Source organism: Barbus barbus (genome assembly GCF_936440315.1).
Source record: "Barbus barbus genome assembly, chromosome: 35".
NCBI classification, from domain to species: Eukaryota; Metazoa; Chordata; class Actinopteri; order Cypriniformes; family Cyprinidae; genus Barbus; species Barbus barbus.
Genome location: NC_136763.1, coordinates 4,947,217 through 4,963,690, shown reverse-complemented (window position 1 = coordinate 4,963,690; position 16,474 = coordinate 4,947,217). Strand labels below are relative to the sequence as shown.

The 16,474-nt window shown below is 37.0% G+C and overlaps 1 protein-coding gene across 1 annotated transcript in view; it reads left to right on the top strand.

The window, feature by feature from the left end:
- The first annotated feature begins 604 nt into the window (after window positions 1-604).
- The window catches only part of LOC306854888 (cyclin-dependent kinase 18-like), a 73,590-nt gene continuing 57,720 nt past the window's right edge, over window positions 605-16,474 (top strand). Inside the window, exon 1 of the mRNA XM_079393186.1 lies at window positions 605-933. The gene's annotated coding sequence lies outside the window, so the exon portion shown is untranslated. The remainder of the gene's footprint in view (window positions 934-16,474) is intronic.

The following is a 16,474-nucleotide window of genomic DNA, read 5'->3' as shown; positions in this document are numbered from 1 at the left end:
CAAGATAAAATATGTCATTATACAGCATTGCTTCAAGTAAATGATCTCATTTTCAAGAGTTTTTAGAAAATTAAACTGTAAAACAAGACAACAACACTCATTAAGAACACTTATCAGCACACAATATCCTCTAATGAAGTCTTTTAACAGTGCATTTCTTTATTAAAACTAAAGCAACAACTGACAAGCCATTGAAAACCTGCACTTTCTCAAAGCTGTTCCCTAATTAGTCTACGCAGACGTGTTTGATATCTCTCTTAGAAGCACACGTTAATAACCGTGGGTCGTGTGAAGATGGTAAACCACAAAGCAGAAAAAACACACAAAAGGTTTGACAGCTTAGTACAGTGAAACACGGTTACCCCTTCACTTGACTAGACAGATCTGCTAATTAACAGCATCCACAACACACACACTATTGGTCCACAGCCATATTGAACAAGCTCCGGTGTGAAAGAATCACAGTCTCTCGGCAGGCAGAGAGGGCTTGTGTGATGAAGTGCTCTGATTGGCCGTTGCTATAACAATAGGGGAGGAGAGACAGCCAAGTGGGGGTGGAGACCCAGCATGATTATAAAATCCTTCAGAGAGACACATTTGCTTCCTGTATGTGTTTATTTTTTTATTTATTTTCTGTTATGTTTTCCCGCATCTCCTCCTGTTAGAAGGCTCTCTCATGAGCAGAAGTAGGAGGGAGCGCAGAGAGGGACGCGAGAAAACGACTGTGCCTCTCTCTACTGCATGCACGCATGCAATGCGTGCTGCAGACTAAATAAGACACCTACAGTTTTGGATTATCTGTCTGGCGGTGCGCTGACTGCCTCCAGACTTGGAGGCCGCCCTCCTCCTCCTCTTTCTCCTCCCTTTCACACTGAAGGAAGAGTAGAGTAGAGACGGTCTACTGTTTGCCTCCTGCAGACTCCAGCCACTCCTGTAAGTATGCAACCGTGTCTGTGTTGTGACATGAACTGTTGTGAACTGACTTTATGACATGCTTGAGATGATGTTGACCGTGTTGTTATTTAGAAGCTGAAACCATGCACATCTACATGTAGCAGGAATAATGCCATAAAGGCTCTTTCCATTCAGGTTTCGCTCATCTTTCTAAACCCACACGCTGACGCAATATATGCGGCTTTGGGGTCACGCGTGTTTGGCGGCGTGGGCTTTGATGCACACATGATTCACTGCCGGGACTATACGTTTGCAGAGAGCGTCCTTTAAAGTGACACATTGCAATGTTTACATAACACGCCTGCTTATTGCAGCCTATCTGACAGTAGGCACACCACTCGAACGCACAAATAGAGCCGGTCAATAACATTAGTGTGAAGCAGGACCAGTGTGAAGGCACACTAGGCGGCTGGCAGTGGCTCATTAGAGGAGAAAGGAGCTATTAATAAACGAGTCATGCATCTTGAAGTCAAACACACTCTTAAAAACAAAGCCTATCAAGGCCGTTTTGGTCTCTTTGTAAGAGTAAAAAGTTGTCTGCAGATAAATGTTTTGGTTTCTGGATCTTGAAAGCAGCAGCATGTGATGGTTTCCCACAGTACGAGTAAGTAAAAGTTGTCAAAAGAGAAAGCATGAATTCACAAGCAACTTGTGCAACTTTTCAGAGTAGAAGGTTTTGAAAAGCTCATGTGATCATGATCCAGTGAGGGCAAGTGGAAAGATGCAAATCATCTTTATATTTGCTTGAGGGAAGGTTACTACTAATAAAATTTTTAAACAACTTTGGGACTGGCTACATGTTGCTCGTGAGAAATCCACAGTAAATACATTAAGTAGCAACTCTATCTCTAAAATGCTTGTGGAGAAATAAAATTGGAAATAAAATTCACAAATATAATGATTTTTGATGCATAAGAGCACAATGTTATCTAGGTCTTTGAATGAGAATCATTTGAGTTTATGGTCACTTTTTTTAAGGTTCAATTATTGCCATCAACAAACCATTAATTATGACTTTTGCCTCAATAAGTAAGTCTAGGTATTGAGTACATTTATGCATTTAGCAGACGCTTTTATCCAAAGCGACTTACATTGCATTCAAGTTACAGTTTTTACATTTTATCAGCTCTTGCTTTCCCTGGGAATCGAACCCATGACCTTGGCGTTGCTAGCGCCATGCTCTACTATTTGAGCTACAGGAAAGAGTACGATTAGGGATGTAGAATATGGTCATGCTTTGTAAGTACTTATAAACAGCCAGTGTGTTAATAATAGGCATGCTAATGAAGCAACTAGTTAATAGTGAGAATTGGTCCCTATACTAAAGTGTTACCGAGATATTGACAGTAACTTGACAAATTCGAGCACAGTTTGAGCACAACTCAATGGTCACATGAGCGCAATGGAGAAAAAAACAATAGCAGAAGTCTCTATTTCATCTAAAACAAAACATTTGAGACATAAAGAGGTCTTTATATGTGTGTGTTCCTTGCTATAATTGGAAAACCAGTGGAAGCAATAATAGAAATGGTTATTTTTTTCAGTTACTCATGCTGACCAGTCAGTTTCCTCATAATTTGCTCCACAAACTTTATTCCACATGTGGAAGATAACCTTCATTTAATAGACTGAGAGAATATGAGGACAAACCTGAGATGTGGTGAAGACAACGGCATTATGTAAGTTTCTGAGTTCCTTAGGATGGGAAAATGACAGATATTATCACCTCAGTCTAGACACCCAGCAATTCCTCTCAAAGATAAATTGTGTATTCAGGAGGAGCAATTGAGGTTTGTTGGTCTTCTAACTCAGTTAATTTCCTTCCTCGGCTGTGAAGCCGTACTTCGAGAAGGCGATTGAAGATAATAGCACAATTGTGCCAAGGAGAGCAGCAACAAATGAGAGGTTTTATTGCTCATTTGAGAAATGGTGCCTGGCATATAGTGATGGCTGCAATGACACACAAAAATGTCGTAAGCAAAATATATCATATATCATGTGCTTGGATCCGGTGATGTTGATGGCTCGGTGTAAGGGAGCAAAGTATCGAGAGACAACAAAAGCTCCTTCAAGAATTTCCCCGTTGTTTGTATTCAAGCTGGGATACAATTTCAGAGCCCTGTGATTATAAAGAAGTGCTCTTCGCCTTTCTTCTCCGGCTTTGAAATGGAAATGACACAAAATTTCCTGTCTAGATAGAAATAACACATGGGGAGAATGAATATGGACAAACGCCGCCCTGTATTGTGCATGATACTTGTTAGTCAAAAGAGCTGCTGTGCTTTAATGGTGACAGGAAGATGAGAATGAGGTCGACCCAACATGGACACCAGGGTATAGGCCTGGGGAGGCACGCAGCTCTCTGTTCAACCTCTTCACCATCTGCCCTCTCGCTATCTCTCGCCTCACTGGCATCAGTGCTCACGGTCCTGTGAACGAATAACCTCTGTTCACACCGCTATGCGCTTCTCAGTAACATTCACAACACCGACGGATTCATCGCACAAAACAAAATGCTGGATGTTGTCAATGAACTTACGCAACTTATGTCTGAAACTTTCACGAGTTTGCAACAGGGATGAGAGGAATGACCAAAATCTTAATCACAGTATGAGTCCATTTCTACTATGGTATTTAATTACAACGTAGATATTTTAGCATGAAAAAAAGTTAATTAATAGTTAACATAATGATAGTAAAGTTCCATCAAGTTCCAAAAAAAAAAAAAACTCACAATCAACTGTGTTATTTATTAAGTATTTTAATCATTCTCTGATTTAACTAATTCATATTTTAAGTATTATATTTTAAACATTATTTAATAATAATAATAATAATAATAATAAACAAGTATATACATTTTATTTAATATAGGATAACTGTAAATGCTACATTTGTAAATCTTAAATACAATTTTTAAATATAAAATGATTAAATCATAAAATGATTTAACTGTTTTACAAATAACACATAGCTGATTGTCATGAACTATTTTAATTTTACTTTTTTTTCTTTTTATTTGGAATGTAATATCAATTATATCTATATCTATCTATCTATCTATCTATACATATATATATATATATATATATATATATATATATATGTATATACAGGGCTGGGGAGTAACACAATACATGTAACGGCGTTACGTATTTAAAATACAAAATATGAGTAACTGTATTTCGTTATAATTACATTGTAAATAGGTGGTAATTAAATTACAGTTACATCCGAAAAGTATTTTAGATTACCAAAGAAATTACTTTGAATTTTAATGCAATTTCTTAATTTAATGTTTAAGTATACAGTTTGGGGATTTTAACCAATAAGGCAGCCGATTCTCCGTTGAAAAAATAAATAAATAAATAAAAAACTGTGTGCCGCAGTTCATTTAGCAACTCATAGTGAGAGTGCATACAACTTAAAAAATGTTTTTGTTGTTGTTTTCTGTTCGACCGTAAGTCATTGCCCTGCGAAGTGGACATCACCAGATATTCCGCCATGATTCCAGTTCAAAGCGAGCGTATATGTTCCATACACAGGGCATTAAAGTGTCCGAGATGTGAATTTAAATTGTATTTATTTACAGAGGTATATTATGTCACACTTCTCTAGTAAGTTTCGTCTGTGTGTGAAGACGTTACGCAGCACAAATCCGTTAATGACTGTTCCGAAGTGAAATAAATTTTAACGGATTTCCCCTGCTCAGGGAGTAGGGAGCAATGAACACTGTGTAGGGAACATGTCAAACAGAACACGGTTCATGCACTTAGCTCTCTTCTAACGAGCTGGTTATCTGAACCAGGTGTGTTAACTAAGTGAGATATGCTAAATATGCAGAGAGGGGGGCGCGAGGCCTGGAATTGGGAACCGCTGGGCTACATCATGTGCCATTCACCGGTGAGAAAACTTTATAGCACAGTTAGTAAAAGTACTACAATACCAGGAAGGAAGATTGGGTTGTTGATGTTTGTCTGCCATTCTCGCTCTGTCTGCACATCGTGCGTGAACACGCTGATGACGTATCCCGTCAGGGTGCGCGGAGGTATGCAAATACATTTGTTGACAGGCAGGTAGGAAAGCCAATTAAAATGCTCGGACCGAACGTTTTGATTGGACGAACATTTCTTGGTTCTACACCTTCCACAGAATATATAAATACAGATAAATACATTTAGACCACTTAATTTAATGATTGCTATCAGGATATGAAGAGACCTTCAACCAGATTAATAAAAAATGTTTCTGAAGATAATCACCTATTGCATCTTTAAAAAAGATTTTAAAAATGTATTGCTCTGTTTCTGATTGAATGAGCCATTGTTAAATACAGTTGCACAAATAGTGCTTGTGAGCAAATATACATGTCTATATTAACATGGTAAGGTGAAATTTTGCTCAAAGACCATACATAACCAACTAAACTCTGAATGCCATGTGGTACATAGGCCTCGTTTGCCCTAATCAGCAAATTACATGTTGATATGTAAGCTTAAGTACTTAAAGTCATGTGCAATTGAAATAATGAATAATTAACATCCAGCTAATTACATTCACAGAGAGACACATGCTCTATTGTAGTAATACAGGCCATGTGCAAATTATATAACGACTTTCAGGGTGGAGTTTTTAATTTAAAGTTTGTTGTATTTTGGTGCACCGCAAGCACAACTAGATAATCAGTGATCATTTTGATACTATACTTGTAAATATTATTTAAAAATATATACAAATGATCAAATACTAAAAATATTGAATGATCTTAACAGCTGCAGATTAAAAACAGTCAAAATATACAAAACCTTCTGTTTTGCCTTCTTTTGGGGAGTTTCAACTCTCTCTCTCTTTATAACTTGCACCCTGAATAGTCACTGAGAGACAGAGTGAGAGAAAAAGAGAGATACACTATTGATCTGCACAGACTAATTTTGCTGTTTAAAGTCTCTATAGTGCACTTATTGATTTACTAGAAATAACTTATAGGACTGAGTGCTTATTGATGGAGCATGGTTTCAGAGCGCTGATGACATCACTATAAATCTGTGAGTGATTACAGGAGATTAATGGCCTATAACTAGACAAATAATTAGACCCTCATAATTTAACAGTTCATTATTACACGGCATATGGCACAGAGAGACAAAGGTTGTGCGTTCAGTGTATTTTAATTACTATGGGCAAACATTATTTATTGTGTACTGTGTATTTTATCTCTGGCTATATATGCATATATACATAAGCTTAACATGTCTATCTGTAGATTGTCAGAGCTGCTATTGTTGCAGAACAAATGCAACCATTCTTCAAATAAAAGCAATGATCGAATAAATAGACTTACAGTATTAATGGCAATGAAAAAAAAAACATCTAACCACCCCAGCAACTGTCTAGTAGCACACTAAAAACCATCCAAAACACCTTAATGCCTTCACAATAACAAAAAAGACTAAAAATGTACTTAATGCACTCAAACCAGGAAGAATACTCTAGAAACTGCACAGCAACACAATAAACATCAAAACTGAAGAAGCGGTATAGAAACATACACACAAAACACTCACAAAAGCCTAGAACCATTTAAAATATCCTAACAACTGCTCAGCAACAGACTAAAAACCACTTCGAACTGTCTAGCTACAGCTAACCGCATACTAGCAACACAAAACACTCAGAACAGCATAGTAACAACAACAAAAAACACTCAGAAAAGTTGCATAGCAAGCAACACAAAAAACACTCAGAACAGCAAATGCATAACACAAAAACTCAGAACATCACAGCAACACAATATAAACACCCAGAAAAGCACAGCAACCGCATAGCAACACAATAAAAACACTCATAAAAATCTAGCAACTGCATAGCAACACAAAAAACACTCAGAACAGCCTAGCAACTGCATAGCAACACAAATAACACTGAACAGCCTAGTAACTGCGTAGCAACACAAATACACTCTGAACAGCCTAGCAACTGCATTGCAACTCACACAAAAAACACTCGGAACAGCCTAGCAACTGCATAGAAACACAAGAAACACTCAGAACAGCCTTGCAATTATAACTACTCTGAACAGCTTAGCATTACGAGCATTAAGCGGCACTCACAAAAACACATTCATCTAGTTTGCTCAGTTTTTGACACATGGTGAACAGCTAAGTCACAACGGTTTAGCCTAGCTTAGACAAATTGTTAATCAAGATTTGGCTTCAGCTTTCATGGAACTTGATCATATCCCACATCATAGAACCTGTAGTTTTGACGAGGCTGTACATTTCATGATTTCAATAATGTCCCAATTTCTTTGCATCTGAAGGCAAGTCCTATAATAATACACAAACACTACAAGTTAGTCAATGTAAAGTCCCCCATGTGTTGCATGTGTCTATTTGTGGTCATTTATGGCCAACTTCTGTTCAAGCCTTTCATTTTGCCATTTTAAAGAAAAACAAACTGTTCTCAGATCAGTCTTATCTCAGTGAATATCAGGGTGAGGATGTGCCACCCACAGTGCAAACAGAGCTAGTCACCCAGCAGCTCTGAGGTGGTTAGTCTGTCAACACACTTTTATTTCTATAAATCATCGCTCATTGGGGCCATTTATGGGTCATAACTTCTGCGCAGCATCTAGCAAACCAGCATGGGACCGGTTCCTTCAACGCAGCACACATTGATGTGTTAAATCCTGCACAGAAAACCCTATTTCACAGGTGGCTAGTCATTTAGCTGTATAGCTTATTTTCTGTGCTGTTGCTTTTACAGACTAGTAATGACATTCTAATTTTTTAGTTGCAGTCATATAGAAAAAAAAACACAAATTTGAGCAAGGGGTGTCAAACTCATTGTAGGTTGAGAGACAGATCGGAGAAAATATCCCCTCGTGCAGACTGAATTAACTTTTGTTTTGTTTAGTTTGCTAACAATTATGCTAATATTAATCTCAGCCTCAGACGTCGTGCCCACGAACCGCTGACTGAACGTCTGATGCACATCACACACGAAATTGGAACCACTTCAGGAGTTCGAAAATTGTTGTTATCTGATTGGTTGAATTCTGCAGGATTTCCAGGAGACGTGTGTCATGTTCTTTAATGTTCCGCCTGAAAACAAAGATACCTTGGCGCCAAAACCTCTCATGGAGGAAGAAAGCTGTCATGTTTACAACTGTGACAATGATTGCTTATCAGCATCAATTACAAGCTGGATTTTCAAAAATATATGAAATATGTTTTTAAGTTTGCAGCATAGTTACCATGGGGACATTTTCACGCCCCTAAGCATGACGTGGCACAACGTGAAATGCGATTGGTTGCTTTACCTGTCAGTTATATGGCCTCTTGGGCGGGCCTTGGTCATTCAAAGCAGCCAAGGTTCCCAGACCTTTTGCCATCAGTCTGAAGGTCTGGCTAAGCGAGACGACGTTGAAGGAACACTCCACTATTTTTGAAAATAGGCTCATTTTCCAACTCCCCAAGAGTTAAACAGTTGAGTTTTACCGTTTTCTTATTCATTCAGCGGATGGTACTGGGTGCAGGAGGCGCAATGATATTACACAGCGCCTGAAAGTAGTCGCCAGCTATATCATTACTAGTTACCTAGCTGGGGACTACTTTCAGGTGCTGCGTAATATCATTGCGCCTGCTGTACCCATGGTATGGCAGCAAAGTTCCTTGATTATTACGCCGGAATGAGAGTATAGTTTCTAGCCGTATCGGCCTAGAAAATCACAACTTTTAATTTTCCGTGAGTCTTGGTACACGATGTAACTACAGAAGAGTCAAGTTTTAAATAGGAAAAATATTGAAACACTTTGGTCATTTTTGAGCGAAATGCTAACGGTCTAATCAAAGTCAATGATCTATGCTAAGCTACGCTAAAAGTGCTACCGCCAGAACCGGAGATCGGCTGAATGGATTCGAAAAACGGTAAAACTCAACTGTTTGACTCTTGGGGAGTTGGAAATTGAGCCTATTTTCAAAAATAGTGGAGAGTTCCTTTAATATTATCCATACAAAAAACAATATAATTAACAAGAAAACTAGAAAAACTGTTTGTTTGTTTTTTTCCAAAGATGATGCTAGGGTATTTCAGGGGTGTGCATATTGGAAAAAAAAGACAATATTTTATTTATTTATTTGTTTGTTTGTTTGCAAAGTGTGTTTTTGAGCATATTTGAGCATTTGCATGCCTCTAATAGTTTCAGAAGTCGAAAGTCATTAATAATCCCCATCCACTTGATTGGCTCTATGACTCTTTTCCTCTCCACCTGTAGCTGGTGTGTGGTGAGCGCACTGGCGCCGTTGTACTGTGGCTGCCGTCGCATCATCCAAGTGGATGCTGCACACTGGTGGTGGTTGAGGAGAGACCCCCCCCCCCCCCCCCCTCGTGATTGTAAAGCGCTTTGGGTGTACAGCAATACACAATAGCACGCTATATAAATGCATCATTCATTCATTCATTCATTGAACATAAACTCAAACATATCTCATCAAAATTTCCTTAAACAACAAAATTAATATAACGGATATAATATATTATAATAAAATATAATAATAATATAAAATATGAGTATGTTATTATAATATTTTAATTAACATATTATAATAAAATATAATATTATATATTTTTTAATTAATATTAATAATAAATTATATTATACAATAATCACATGTCTCCAATAGTTGTAGAAGTGAGTGATGTCTCAATATAACAAAAATCTAATTAACCTATTACATTTTTCCAAGACACAATCATCTTAAAAAAGATAAAAGTATTGCCATAAAAAGACATTTGAGGAGAAACGGAGATGCATAAAACATCACCCAAACCCTATTAAGTCTCCTGAGCTATGAAAGAGCAACCACTGAACATAAAGCAAACAAAAATGCACAGGTTAAATAAGAGAGAGATAGCTTAGCAAAAGCACTAACGTTCATGTGTGCTTCATCCGGGCTCGTTCCCAGTAATGTTTACAGTAGTTAGCCTGCTGTTTGCAGTAAATAAAGGAAGGTCTTCACAAGAATGTTGCCCAACATTTCAAGCTAATCCAGTTTTACTCATTAAAAGGGCAACATTTCGACTTCATATCGAACAAAAGCAAAATGCTGTTTTTACAGATCACTAAAGATTCTGATAACAGCTAGAGCCTGCTAGCAATCGTCACAGCAGGAGGGAACAAACCCAACACATCTAAAGAGCAACAAAATGACCATGCAGTCTCGATAAAAATCACAGTTTGATCCTTCTCACCAGGCTAAGTTTCTATTCACGTAATTGCGAGCCAGCTGAACGAACACTAGCACAACTACTAAACACATTTAACTGATAGTTGGCGGTTGTGTTTTTTTATGGCTTTTTTAGACAAACACTAGAGCCATTGTTTTAGCTTGATGCCCAAACATTTTTTTGCTTTGTGCATCTACATAACTAAAGAAAGAGCTTCTTGTAGTCAAACAAGACATCTCTGCAGCTGGTCATAACGATGCGTACAGTGAAAACAAAAGGTCGTCTTTATTGCTTCGTCTAAATGGGACGGGGAACGGCAGGCATTTACTGCTGGTAGGCTTTCTAAAAATATATAATCACTCCCTCCCCCAGATTTATGTGCAGTTTGGAGCCACGTCAACTGTTTACTCATGTAATGAAAAGCGTACGAGCAAATGAAGGAACATTACATGACACCAACACTAACAACATTACTGATGCATCATTCATAGCTCACTCCTTTCCAGTCTAATGTGGCCGTCAAAGTAATATGCATCTTTATCTATGTCCACACATGCCGTGAAGCCAAAGGTAATGACAAATGGCCCTTCCTGTCATGTCATTTTCAGCTTTACCGAATATTAAGCTGTCTTTGTTTCCATGGAACCCATTTGTCTTAGTTTAGTCGTACGATTTTCAGCCTGACAGGCAGGAATATTGTATCGGTGTGATACACGTGTGAGGTATCGCCATCCGTCTTGAGGGGGACATCTCAATTTCGCAATCACTAGGGCCATACGAGGTCAGTTACAGTGCATTCAATCAACCACTGGCTCCAGATAATAAAATGACTAGAGGGTCACTGGCGCCCAAAATGAAACATTTAGGACCCAAATGAATTTAAGATGTCAATTAATATAATCTCTCAATATAAGTGGTTGTTCAAAAGCAAAGTTCTCCCTTAAATTCAACCCTACAATACAAGTATACACTGTCAGGAATAATTGGAATCATTTTAACAGTAAAATACTAAAAATGCTACAGTAAAACCTGCTGATTTGTTAATGTTCCCTTATTTATTTTTTACATTGAAAAACTGGAATAGATCTAAGGAGACATTTAATGTCATTTTAAAGCAAAATACAGTTAAATGCAGTTTTTGGAAGTGCAAAAGAACAAGTTATCTTATAATTTACAGTGAAAAAAACATAAATTGACATTTCCTGTATGACAGCTGACGTTTTATTTTTAATAAAAATATTATTTCAAAAAAGTTTCTTAGCTGGTCAGTTATGTTTATTAGGGTTTACATCTAATGTTATTTAATTAATTTTGCAATATGTTATGTTTTTAAGCTGTTTGTCAGTGTATTATAAAGGTATAAAAATGATTTTAGTATATTAACACTATTTCAGTAAATTTTTAACTATAAATATAAGTTCAATCTGAAAAAAAAAATTATTTGCTAAAATGAAATAATAAAATAGGAGGTTCAACATGGAAGCAAATAATTCTTCAAAAAAAAAAAATATTTGATTCCTTCCAAAAATAAAATAAAATAAAATAGTAGTTTCAATATGGAATTTGGACATTTTTGTAATTTGGTATATTAGCACTATTTCAGTTAATGAAATGTAGTTTTCTTTCGTAAATCTAAGCTGCTTAAAGAGGAGTTGGTAATTAAACCTGTCAAACATGCATATCAAATCAGATATGACCAAAAATGACTTTCAGTTCAGTTATTGAATCAGTTGTTAGACCAATTCAAAATATTATTCTTCTAAGTTTGAGACTAATTCATTAAAAAGAACCAGCTCATAAGATTAATTTATTTGAGAATCAGACATCTCGAACACTGTCAACACTCTAAAGATAAAACTTACTAACATCTCCTCACCAAATCAATGTCATAAAATCACAAATTGATGAATATAAAACTTTCCTGTCCATAGCAAGTTTAGATTTCAATTTTTCACCACAAATGTGTAAATATTTTAGTTCACATTCTGTAGCCCTAAGAACTCAATAGTTAAACAGACAAGTCAGAGTGTTTCTCTTTTCTTTTTGCCTTCCTAAAAGAACAGGCTTTGGCAGGATAGAAGGATGTTTTCCAGGAGGAATCCAGTGTAACTGCTTGTAGCGATGCCATTCTGAAAAACAAGGGCAACGCTGTGCTGGCATATTGTGAGTTGTAAAACGGCACTGAAGCATGCATCTGAACGAGCGCTCCTGTCACTGAGGCGTAAACTCATCTGACCGCAGGACTGAGCTTGGCCTGTCTTTACGTGGATTGGGTTTGAGTCAGAATTAAAATCTGGGTTACCTCCTAATGTAGCCATTAAAGCATTACTGCGCAGGCAACCCATCTTTAGATGATGGACATGAAGCTTCTGATGGGCAGGTAGGCTAATTTAATACCGAATATGATGCACAGATGAGAAAATTATCTTTGGAATTACCCATGGGAAAGACTAATCACAAATTACATCTTTTCAATATCTCACTTGCTTCTCCTAGGCAGCAACAACAGACATGGTATGAAAGCAAATCAATCTCATCTAATTTTTCATAAAAATAAAATAAAAATAAAATGGGATGTTCAACATAAAAGCAAATTTTTTAAAAATTCTTCGAAGTTAAAATAGGATGGTAAATATGAAAGAAAATACTTCTATTCCTTCCAAAAATATAATAATAATAATAATAATAAAATAGGTTCATTATGAAAGCAAAAACTTCTAAAATCCCTCAAAAAAGGATGTTCAATATGAAAGTACGTTTTTAATAAAACAAAACAAAACAAAACAAGAGGTTCAATATCAAAGATTGATTCCTTACAGAATGAAAATAAAGTGAAATAAATAGGAGGTTCAATATCAAAGCTTGATTCCTTCAATAATAACAATAAAATAGGAAGTTCAATATGAAAGCAAAAACTTCTTAAATTCTTCTAAATTAAGTAATATAATATAAAACGAGACACAATATGGAAATCCCTGAGCTATGAAGGAGTCACCTGTGGGCAATCAAATTCTCCTCTGGCCATTTCCATATTCATATTTCTACCCATGAATCCACTGAGACGGAGACATTTTTTTGTTGTTGTTGTTGTTGTTGTTTTTAATGCAGAGACACTATCCACGGCTCTGTGAGAGATCATGGTTCATTACAACAGCAGAACAAAAGTAAAACCCCCTTTATTGCTCTGACCAGTGTGTGGAAGGGGACTCTTCTCCTCATTAATCTGTCTAGACCCCCGACCGGTCCTGTTTATTCCACTTCCACGGTGTCCTCACGACTTCCCCAAAACTAGCACTCAAACAGAGCAATAAAGAGAGCGATCTGCATTTCCCCTAGTTAGTCATTCCTCCCTTTACTGATTTAACAAACAACTGCACGGCTAAATTACACGTCTGCTCCAAACTGCTATCGTTTTCACTCATTTTACTCAGAATATAGACAAAACATGTCATTATCTGTTGCCTTTCATTATCAACTTTAAAAACAGCTTCAGGCCCGAAAGGTTTTACGATTTTTAACACCAATGTCTCAGCAAATCATCTAATAAAAGCCAATACAAATGACTCTGGACATACTGAACACTGGATTCCTGGATTTTTCCTCTTACTGGAGTAGCACCTTTATTCCTCCCGAGACGACATTACAGGAGTGCACTTCCAGATGAATGACTCAGTCGATCCCCTGGGCATCCGACAGGATCTAGGTCATCTTTTTACAGACACATATTGAGAGAGTCAAGGGTTCGTACAAAATATGATGACTGTTTCTGGATGAGTTGTTTTCTAGAAAAGCTGCAATAAGTGCAGAGCAAATCTTCAAATATTTTAAATGCATGAATCACATTGTTCTTCTTTCTATTTTAATTGATCCCACATGACATCAAAAGCCTATTTACCCCCCCCCCCCCCGTTCTTCTAGTGCACAATTCATCAGTGAATGTTATTCAAATAAAAAAAGGGGGATTACCGATATCAGAAAAGCTATTAAATATTGTAATGTTATGGCTGTTAACCAATAAATCCCCAATATAAAATTCAATGCTATTTTGTGTAAAATTAAATTAAATTAAATTAAATTAAATTACAAGTGAATTTAGGAATCATAGCATAATTCTTAATAACAGTGTTTATTATTATTGATTATTAAATTTAACTTTTGATTATTAAACTATTATTGTCACTAAATTGTTCATTTAATTTCAGATTAAATTTCAGTGAGAGCTAATGGTAAATCTGAATATAAATCTAAAGAAAATAAAAGTCAGAAATGAGCATGCAACTTTAAATATTTTATATCAACCAATATACATTTAAATTAAACCAATAATTAAAAAACGTATTTTACCCAATAACCAATATGGTGCATATATATTGTGAAAAAATGTAAGACAACCACCAAAATGAACACAAAATAAATACTGCATATTAAAAAAATAATAAATATTTTGGCATAGGAACAAAGTTTCTCCACATTTGTGAGAAAGTGCCTTACAAACCACCCAGTGAACATGCCAAAATCAATAATAACAATGAAACGGAGGAAGAAACCTGAGGAAATTTCAGCGCTACTGCTGATTACCAGTGACATTTCCTCTGTACAATTACAAGCAACAAGCTGTCATTTCTTTGTGCATGAGAAGGATATCCTTTTTCACTTTCCAATCAAATCACAAACACTATTCAGCACCACTGAGGTCTCCTTATAGCCGTCTCTGCATGCTCTCTCCCTGGACAAAAACTAGCATTTGATCAGCTGCAGTATTGAATGAACCAAACCCACAGGCACCTAAGCATCAATTAAAGCGTAGGTGAAATTATTTCCCTCCCTGTACCTCGGTACTCAGCCTCCACAATGCACTGACGCTGCTCCGCTGGAGGGCTTAGCCGTGTTCGCCAGAGGCAAATGTCATGTTGTTTTCTCATTGTTCAATAAATGGACTTGGTGGACAGACATCTGTGCAGTAATGCCAGTACTGTAATTGCAGTAGCAAAGCCAGATGGGAGAAAAACTTTCATTTTTAATGTCGCAAACAATCTCTGCAGGGCGTGTGAATGCTTGAAAAGTTTTGTAATGAATTCAATAACCAGACTCTCAACTAGATTTGCGCTCCATTCCGATGACCTTGCGGCTGGACGATTCTTTGGGGAAACAAAAAGAGGTCAAACCTGAAATCAAACACCATGTGACTGTCACTCGCGGCCATGAGTGGGAATCTAATAAGCAGATGAGTCAAAAAAAGCCTTTGTTTTCTCTCTAGTTTGGAGGAACGCAGAAAAGGCGAATTCTTCAGACAAGCAACCATAGAGAAAGCAGCTTGAGACATCACTGTTGCACCATCAAGGGCGTCCCGCTGCCAAATGATGGGTTTTCCCGCTCAGAGCCGAGGGCCAAGTTGATCTGGCATGAGAATGAAAGCAGATGCCATTTGATGATGGCGAGCCAGAACGGAGCGGCCAAACTCTGTCAGAGAGATCAGAATCTTCTCATTATTTTCTCACATCTTTTCATGTGGGAAGTTGTGTTCCCAATCAAACCGACGTACCCCGCGGAGTGTCCAGTCTACGGAGTCTGCGGAAAACTAATTTAGGGTTTGTTTTTCAGTGTGTTTTGGTTGCAGGGGTTCTGGTTGCACGTTTCGCTTTATATGCGGGGTCGTGAATGAGACCTGCATGGATATTTGCCTTTTGGCCAGGCGCACAATGTGCCAGTGTGTGCTCTCTGGTCCGTGCAAAGCCAGATCTGTAGTCTGTAAAGAAGACAAATGGGGCGCATCCTGATTTGGAATGCATTCCTGGCAATGAGCAATTAAGCTGCTCTGGAAAGAAAGAGTAGAGAAAAGGTGGATCTAATCAAAGTGTCTTGTTTGTGTGCTATTTTATAAAGGGAAATTTATTACTCCTGCTCAAGCCTCAATATTACATTTTGACGGACGGATGGTTAAAAAAAAAAAAAATCAGAGACCAGAATATCACAGAGGCTTAAAGGAGTAGAACTTCTTTTGTGTTCAATAGCTGAAATAAATTTATAGATGTTTGGAACAACTTATGGGTGAGTAAATGACGCCAGAATTGTAATTTCTGGCTATTTAACTATTCCTTAAAAAAGACTCAGCAACCAAAGAGCAACACTATAGCATCATGGTGGTAGGAGTGTGTGATACTGACAAAAAAATTATATTTTTCAATATTTTTATGATTCTTTTTTTATGACAAAGATAATTAAACATTATTTTGCTTATTGTTTTTTTTAATACACTAAATCCACCAGTAGTAGTGCCTAAATGAGTGATTCG